Below are 9,863 nucleotides of genomic sequence, written 5' to 3' on the forward strand. Positions count from 1 at the left end.
AGACAACTGAAAAGGCACGAAAGAAAATCAGGTGCTAGCAAGTTAAAGGAAGGGTGTGAGTAGTATAAATAGATATGTGTAGGTCGTAAGCTAAAGTATCGTAGAGTGACAAGGTTTTAGGCATATAGGAGTATGGACACGAAAAGGTGAGTGAGAAGGTGACGAGAATAGGTAAGTCCTCGTGATTAAACCCATCAAAACAAGAGAGCTGATTGTTTCTGTAAGTTATTGTCACGACCCCAAACCACCCCGGCCGTGATGACGCCTATTGCAGTAGTAGGCTAGCCGAATCGACTTTTATAACATAAAAGGTATTCTTTTCTTAATTCATTTACTCATCATATATTACCACAAATCCTCCGTTTAAACATTTCAAAACAAGCGAAAAAATATGCAAAACATCAAACACTGCCCGATCCCAGTGTCACTAGTCATGAGCCACTAAAATACAATCTGATACTGTCTACTCAATACAAGATGAGTCTGATAAAAACAAATACTAAAAGATAGGAAGGAGAAAGGCAGGGCTGCGGACGCCATGCAGCTACGCTAACTCCGAAAATGCTCTGAAAGAAAGGAACAACTCTCACTCGGATGCCCTGACACCTGGATCTGCACACAAGGTGCAGGGAGTAATGTGAGTACGCCAACTCAGTAAGTAACAATTATAAATAAAGGCTGAGTGCGGTGATGAGCATTTAAAATCATATACATCCCATAACATAAAGACCTCAATGGGAATAACAAGATCAAATCAGTAATTAAATTCTGAACATCTAGCAAAAACTCCAATTTCAAAGAAAGTTGTTTAAAACATTTGTTCAACATATTCAATAGAGGCTCAGTATAAAAGAAGAGTGAAAATAGTAATTTCATAAAACAAGCCCCTCGAGCAAAGTATCATTCCTATATATATATAGCCCCTCGGGTACGCCTCTTAGTCACTCGTGACTCAATTCTCATCAATTAGCATTCACATTCAGCACTCATGCTCAATAGGTACCTTATAATAACCGCTGTGGTGTGCAGCCCAATCCATAAATATATAGTCGACTGCGCTCACTGGGGTTGTGCAGACTCCGGAGGAGCTCCTACTGCCCAAGCGCTATATCGTTGCGGCGTGCAGCCCGATCCAACATATCGCTGTGGCACGCAGCCCAATCCCGAACTATCCTCACAATCCGGCCCTTGGCCTCACTCACTCATAAACCTCACAAGCCACTCGGGAATTTCAGTACAAACTCAGGGAACTCGGCCCAAAACAACTTTCATATATTAAAAATAGAGTGATGAACAACATTAAACAATAAACAGGTATAAACCATGACCGAGGATAATGCTTTCTATCAAAACAATGTGAGGATAACAGTAAAATACCCCTGAGGGTCCAAACAATATGGCACAAAGGCCCCAACCATGGCATTCAGCCAAGTTAACACAATCATTTCTAAAACACATAGATATCATATAGAGTTTATCAAAATATGCAACTCTACAGTTGCCACGGGACGGACCAAGTCACAATCCATACTGGTGCACGCCCACAACGCCCGTCACCTAGCATGTGCATAACCTCATTATCAAAATAGTACGAAATTCCAGGGTTTCATACCCTCAGGTCTAGATTTACAATTGTTACTTACCTCAAACCGGATGGAAATCTACTTCGCGATGCCCTTGCCGCTTGACTTGGCCTCAAATTGCCTTGAATCTATCCAAAATCATAATCATATCATCAATACATGCTAAAGGAAAAAAGTCCACGCGAAAATAATCAAATTAAATCAAAATTCCCGAAATTGGCCAAACCCGACCCTCGGGTCCACGTCTTAGAATATGATAAAAATCATAACACTGGAATCCTTATCATTTCACGAGTCTATACATACCAAAATCATCAAAAACGGGCCTCAAATGGCCCCTCAAATCCCCAATTTAAACTCTCCAATTTCAAGCCCTAATCTCCCTATTTCTTCCCTAATTTTCCCACTAATATCATGATAAAACAAATGGAATAATAGCCATAAACACAAGATACAAGGCCCAAGTAGCTTACCTCACAGAAAACACTTGTTTCCCTCTTGAAATCACAGCTCCCAAGCTCCAACTCGTTCAAAAATGGTAAGAAATGGCAGAAATTCGCGAAGGGAAACTTATATACTTTCTGCCCAGCACTTCCGCATCTGCAGTCTCTTAGCCGCATCTGCGACGCTGCACCTACGGAAAATCCATCGCAGGTGCGGTCCTCACTTAAAATCCCAGAACCCATTTCTGCGGTCATTTTCCGCTCCTGCGATTTTGCAGGTGCGGTCCTCTGTGCGTACCTGCGGATTTGCCTCAGCTTTCAATTCTCCGCATCTGTGGCCTCCCTCTCGCACCTGCGGTCCCCTATCCGCAGGTGCGGATATGATAGAAGCAGCAAAAATCTGCTGCATTAACTAAATGCCAAACTTTTCGTCAACCACCCAAATTCAACCCGAGGCCCACGGGACCTCAACCAAACATACGAACAAGTCACATATCACCATTCAAACTTATTCCAACCTTCAGAACACTTAAAACAACATCAAAACACCAAATCACCCTCGGATTCAAGCCTAAGGATTTCCAAACTTTCGAATTCTGCAAACGATGCAAAAACCTGTCAAACCTCATTCGAATGACCTAAAATTTTTGACACACATCACAAATGGCACAACAGACATACTCCAATTTCTGGAATTCCATTCCAACCCTGATATCAAGATTTCCACTGCCGACGGGAAAATGCTAAATTTCCAATTTCGCCAATTCAAGCCTAAATCTACCACGGACCTTCAGATCACCTTCCGAACACACTCCTAAGTCCAAAATCACCTAACAAAGCTATCCGAACCATCAGAATTCACATCCGAGACCTTCTACACATAAGTCAACATCCAGTTGACTTTTCCAACTTAAGCTCCTAAATTAGAGACTAAGTGTCTCATTTCACTCCAAGACCACTCCGAACACAGAACAACCAACACGATATGATGAGATACAGCTGAATAACACATAAAGAAGCAGAAAAGGGGAAAACAAGGTTGTAACTCTTGAAACGACTGGCCGGGTCGTTACATCCTCCCCCTCTTAAACAAACGTTGGTCCTCAAATGAGTCAATAAACATACCCGAAGTCTCAAACATGTGTGCATATCTGCTCCGCATCTCCCGCTCGGTCTCCCAAGTAGCCTCCTCCACGAGCTGACCTCTCCACGGCACTTTCACTGAAGCTATCTTCTTTGATATCAACTTTCGAATCTGGCACTCCAAAATAGCCACTAGCTGCACATCATAAGTCAAATCACCGTCTAACTGAACCATGCTGAAATCCAAAACATGAGACGGATCGCCAATATACTTCCGGAGCATAGAAACATGAAATACCAGATGCACACTCGACAAGCTAGGTGGAAAAGCCAGCTCATAAGCCACCTCCCCAATCCTCCGAAGCACCTCAAAAGGCCCAATGAATCGAGGACTCAATTTACCTTTCTTCCCAAATCTCATAACACCCTTCATGCGAGAAACCTTCAGTAAAACCTTCTCCCTAACCATTTAAGACACATCACGAACCTTCCTATCAGCATAACTCTTTTGTCTCGACCGCGCTGTACAAAGCCGCTCCTGAATCACTTTCACCTTTTCCAAAGCATCCTGCACCAAGTCTGTTCACAAAAGCCTGGCCTCGCTCGGCTCGAACCATCCTACTGGAGATCTACACCGTCTCCAATATAAAGCCTCATATGGAGCCATCTGAATACTCGACCGATAGCTGTTGTTATATGCCAACTCCGCGCGCAATGGATACTGGTCCCATGAGCCCCCAAAATCTATGACACAAGCGTGCAACATGTCCTCCAATATCTAAATAGTGCGCTCGTACTACCTGTCCGTCTGAGGGTGAAAAGCTGTGCTTATCTCAACCTGAGTACCCAACTCTCACTGCACGACCCTCCAAAACTGCGATGTAAACTGAGTACCTCTATTTGAAATGATGGAAATTAGGACACCATGCAGGCGAACAATCTCTCAGATATAAATCTCTGCTAACCGCTCTGAAGAATAGGTAGTACACACAGGAATGAAGTGCGCGGACTTGGTGAGCCGATCCACAATCACCCAAATAGCATTTAACTTCCTCAAGGCCCGTGGGAATTCAACTACGAAATCCATAGGGATCCGCTCCCACTTCTACTCTGGAATATCTATCTGCTGATGCAAGCCGCCCGGTCTCTGATGCTCATATTTCACCTGCTGACAATTGAGACACCGAGCTACAAATCCCACTATGTCTTTCTTCATTCTCCTCCACCAGAAGTGCTATCTCAAATCCTGATACATCTTCGCGGCACCCGGATGGATGGAATACTGCGAGCTATGAGTCTCCTCTAGAATCAACTCCCGAAGCCCATCTACATTGGGCACACATATCCGGTCATGCATCCTCAATATCCCATCATCACCAATAGTCACATCTCTAGCATAGTCGTGTTGAACTCTGTCCTTGAGGACAAGCAAATGAGGATCATAATACTGGCGCTCTCTGATGCGATCGAACAAGGAAGACCGAGAAACCACACAAGCTAAGATCCGACTAGGCTCCGAAATATCCAACCTCATGAACTGATTGGCTAAGGCCTGAACATCAACTGCAAGAGGTCTCTCCTATGGGTGTCTAACGAGCCGGGTCATCCCGTTTCCGGACCGGCCCAGACCGGTTAAAATCGAAACCAGCCCGGACCGGTAGAAGGGGGCCGGGTAGGGCTGTGTTAAAGGGGTAAGGGGGTTGGTCCATCTACTTAATCCCTACCGGTTAACCGGACCGGTCAAACCCGATCAACGTTTTTACTGTTCAACCGGTTAACCGTCCAGGACTGGACCGGCCCAGACTGGTATAACGACTAACTTAATTTTTTTTTATTATTTTAATAATGGGGCCTTTGAATTTACTCTTTTTTCGTTAATTTACTTGTTGTTAAATGTAAACCTTTCACTTTGTAAGTTTGAATTTTGAAATAAATGTAGCACTTGCACTATATAAGTGCAATTTTTCCCCATCTTCATTGTATTCTTTATATTTTTACTTTATATTAATATAACTTACAATAGTTATACAAAAAAAAATACAAAAAAAAATTAAAAATTACACTAACCCGGCCCGGCCCTGCCCCTTGTACCCGTAACCCTTACGGTTCATTTTTTTACCTAGATGAATCCGAACCCGTTAAAATCGGTAAGTCCCAACCCGTAACCGGCCCAGACCGCAACCCGTACGGTTCCTAAATTTTCCTACCCAGCCCGGCTCGGTCCACCCGTTAGACACCCTTAGTCTCTCCCCAACAGGAATATACGCCAAACTGCCCATACTCACCGCCTTCCTACTCAAGGCATCGGCCACTACATTGGCCTTCCTTGTATGCTACAAAATAGTGATATCATAATCCTTTAGCAGCTCTAACCATCTCCGCTGCCTCGAATTGGGATCTTTCTGCTTGAACAAGTGTTGGAGGCTACAATGATCAGTAATCACCTCACAAGATACACCATAGATGCCTCTAAATCTTCAATGCGTGAACAATGGAAGCCAACTCCAAAACATGAACAGGGTAGTTCTTCTCATGGGGCTTCAACTGACGAGAAGCATAAGCAATCGCTCTACCCTCCTACATCAGCACACACCCAATACCAACTCTAGAAGCATCACAATATACTGTATATGAACCTGAAGCTGATGACAAAACTAATACTGGAGCTGTGGTCAAGGCAGCCTTGAGCTTCTGGAAGCTCGCCTCACACTCATCCGACCACCTGAATGGAGCACCCTTTTGAGTCAATTTGGTCAAGGGTGATGCAATAGATGAAAATCCCTGAACGAATCAACGGTAATAACCCGCCAAACCAAGAAAGCTGCGAATCTCTGTGGCCGAGGACGGCCTGGGCCAACTGTGAACCGCCTTTATCTTCTTCAGATCAACCTGGATACCCTCACTGGACACCATGTGCCCTAAAAAAGCCACTGAACTAAGCCAAAACTCACACTTAGAGAACTTTGCATAAAGTTTCTCATCCCTCAACCGCTGCAATACAACTCTCAAATGCTCGGCGTGCTCCTCCTGACTACAGGAGTATACCAGAATATCATCAATGAATACAATAACAAACGAGTCGAGGTAAGGCCGAAACACGTTGTTCATCAAATGCATAAATGCTGCTGGGGCATTGGCCAGCCCAAAAGACATCACAAGGAACTCATAATGACCATATCGGGTCCTGAAAGCCGTCTTAGGAATATCCGAGTCCCTGATCTTCAACTGGTGATACCCTGATCGGAGATAAATCTTGGAGAACCATGAAGCTGGTCAAACAAATCATCAATACGAGGAAAAGGATACTTGTTCTTGACTGTAACTTTGTTCAACTGCCTGTAATCAATGCATGTCCTCATCGTGCCATCCTTCTTCTTCACAAATAGAATAGGCGCACCCCAAGGCGACACACTACGCCGAATAAACCCCTTATCAAGGAGTTCCTGAAGCTGCTCCTTCAACTCCTTCAACTCCGCTAGTGCCATACGATACGATGGAATAGAAATGGCTGAGTTCCTGTCACCAAATCAATACAAAGTCAATATCCCTGTCCGGTGGCATGCCCGGCATGTCTGCAGGAAACACATCCGGAAAGTCGCTCACTACTTGTTTATCGTGAAAATGGTAATTACAATTAGATTTAATTTTGTGGTTCTAAAAATACGTGATTTATTTTTATGCTATTTGTTTAAGCAATAGATGCTAAGTGTAAGACTAGAAAATGAGGTAAGAGCCTGAAGATGGTGTATCAAGCAAACCGAGTGGCTGAGAATCAGGGCCTCGAGCTGGCTTATACGGGGCCTCGAGGTCGATCCAGGTGTTGGGCTCTGAGCAGTTGATGGAGAACTAAATATTCTAAGGGCCTTGATGAGGGCCCTTTATTATCAATAAGGAGTAATAAATGAAGAACAATTAATAAAACACAATATATGCAAGCAATAAATGTAAGTAATAAGATCAAAGGAGAATATGTTTAAGTTTGAAAGCAGAGAATGTTCTTTTACTTGTATTGAATCTCATATAACTTTACAAAGTGATAAGAGTTCCCTTTATATAGGAGGGGAAATCCCAACATGGTACATGCGTAATTATTACAAAGAAATGTAGCTGGTACAACTATTTTACTAGCCTGGTACAGACTAGTACTACTCTTGCAGGTACTGTCAGCTTTGGTCACGTGCCTTGGGAACCTCCCGCTTGCCCAAGGTAGCCACCAATTTGTGCTGCCCCGAGGTCGAGCTAAGGAACCCTCGGGGTTGAACCTCGAACTTTTCCAGGGGCCCTCCAGGTGAAGCCACGGGATGTCGCAATAACCATAAATCGGGCTCTCTGATTTTAGTCGTGTACAGATAGTCCCCGTGTTTCTTAGAGTAAAATGATAAGAAACGGTCTAGAGTCCTTGCCTCTTTGATATTCCCATAACGGCGTTAGCTACGCCCTATCAAGCGATTAACGTGACAAGCAGGGTGTCTAAAGGTCGCATCCGTCCAGCACTTGAAAAGCCTTCGAATTAATTAAAGCGGTTGACTATCTTTGGCCCATTGCAACATACACGTTTGGCCTCTGTAAATACTTATGCCTTCACCCCTTATTTTCCACTGCATCATCAAACCTTCAAAGGAGTTCTTCCTACTTCTCTCTTGTGTTCTCTTTTGAAACATAATTTTCATTTCTCCTTTGAAAATTTTTAACAAGAATGGCGAAAACTTCCACCTTTGTCCCTCAGGAAGATATGCCTTCCTCTTCCTTGCGCTCATCTAATGGCAAAGTAGCAAAGCCCCCTCTCATTGGGGAATGCGTTCCAGGTGCCTTTGAAATGACCTCTGATTTCAAGACCGAAAAACCTTCATCGAAGCCGGGATGATGCGAACCTATGTCCCGATATGTTAGTTTAATAGCAGACGCTGAAAGGGTGAAGACCGACTACCGCTAGAGGGATGCGGTGTTAGTGGAGATTCCTTTTTGGGGGGAGGACATAATGACATACAAGGCCGGTTTCCTAAGTATATATACATATCCATTTACCCTTGGCCCGGTGAGCCATTCTCGCCTTCAATAGACCCTGTGATCCTCGACTTCTACGAATGATATCGAGTTACTCTCGGCCAAATCATCCTTCATTCTGGCGCTTTGTTTACATGACCAGACACTACGCGAACATGGTTAAGGGGATTCCCTTCACCCTCGGCCACCTGATCAGAATGTACAGTCCCCGACTCTTCCGTGGGGGCCTGATTAAGCTCCACTGTCGGGCCTCGAGACCCTTTTTTGCTTGCACCAACCAGGTTAGGAATGGCAGGTGGAAAGCCGTTTCGTCCGAGTTAGGACTTCGGACCTGATTCTAGTGGGGAGGATGTCGTTCCCCGAAAGGTGGAACATGAAACATAAGTAGATATGCTAACTAAATGTTCACTTGTTTCTTTTCGGGTACATCTTCCTACCAATTGACTTCCTCCACTGATGCAGTCGTCGGAGTGTATCCTAATGCGGTTAAGGATCTTTCGGGCTGGGTCAACTAGCTGGATTCGATTTGCACATACATTGAGCGCATGTGGTGCGATCTGTCCCAGGCTCGATGGGAAGCCAATGACCACGGTGAGCCTTTACTCCTGCTATAATTGTATCTCTCAAAAGAACTATCACTGATAGCATCCTCATTCCCTGTGTTTATATTTATGCAGGTCTGGGGGAGGTCTTCTTGATGAGGGAAGCACCGCTTGGCGAAGCGGGTACCCCGAAACCTGATGAAGAGAAGAGAAAGCGAAGGAGGTTGTCGATTCATCCTACGAAATCCAAGAAGGCCAAAGCGAAAGAATCAAAGGCTAATTCGGTGGTCTTAACTCTAGAAGTGTCGGGGAGTCCCCGAGCCGAGGGCGAAGGAAAAGATGATTCCTCGGAAGCTCCCGCGGGGGAAAAAAACCTAACTGTCCCATATACTGCAAAGTCGATAGCTCCTAAATCAGAACTTGATTCCGCTGTTGTCCTACCTCGGACTGAAGAGGCCTTCGAGGGTACTTCGGGTGAAATCCCCGAGTTAAATGATGGCCAAAACTTTCCTCGAACGGAGGTGCGTTCATTAGACGGTCCTGGGGAGCCTAGCTCTGGAGTTCCTCAGAAACAGGAGACGGCCCCGATTGATTCAGTCGGGGTTATTGAAGTGAGCGATTCCCCTTTGGGATCTACTTTTCTCCAAGGGAGATGCAGGATGCCCAAAATAAAGAGTCTTTCGACGTGGGGGCGTCCGTCGGATATAAAAATGTGTTTGAAAGGATTTTTGTCGTGCCTGAGGAAAAGCTTGAGCTCGACACCTCGCTTATTTTCAATGATATCGACAGGCTCTGTGAGTGTGTAATCTTTCGTAAATTCTGCTTGGTGCCCCGATTTTTTGACTTGCTAACCTTGTTTCTTTCATGGTCCCAGGCCAACATGCTTTATAATCAGACCTTCGCCAGGTTTCAAAGCGAGCTGACTCGTCACGAGGGCGAGCACAAGAAGCTCACATTGGAAGCTGATGAGCACAGAGCTCTTTCTACCAAGAGGGAGGAGGAACTCCGTGGCCTTCAGGTTTGTTTGGAGGCAGCGTCCCGAGAAAGGACTCATCTCACTGAGCAGGTTATATAGCTTTTGTTTTTTTTGTTTACATGTTTATCTGAATTTTGTTCTTTGACACCGTTAGGGTCGATCTTTGTAGCTTGAGAAGAAAGATGTCCTAATGCAGGAGGAACTCCGAAATTCTCGAACTCAGACGGCACGT

At 44.7% G+C, this 9,863-nt stretch overlaps 1 pseudogene; it reads right to left on the bottom strand.

Moving 5' to 3' along the window:
• Positions 1,347-6,453, bottom strand: LOC109227848 (annotated as a pseudogene).

This window comes from Nicotiana attenuata, chromosome 6, assembly GCF_001879085.1.
Source record: "Nicotiana attenuata strain UT chromosome 6, NIATTr2, whole genome shotgun sequence".
NCBI classification, from domain to species: Eukaryota; Viridiplantae; Streptophyta; class Magnoliopsida; order Solanales; family Solanaceae; genus Nicotiana; species Nicotiana attenuata.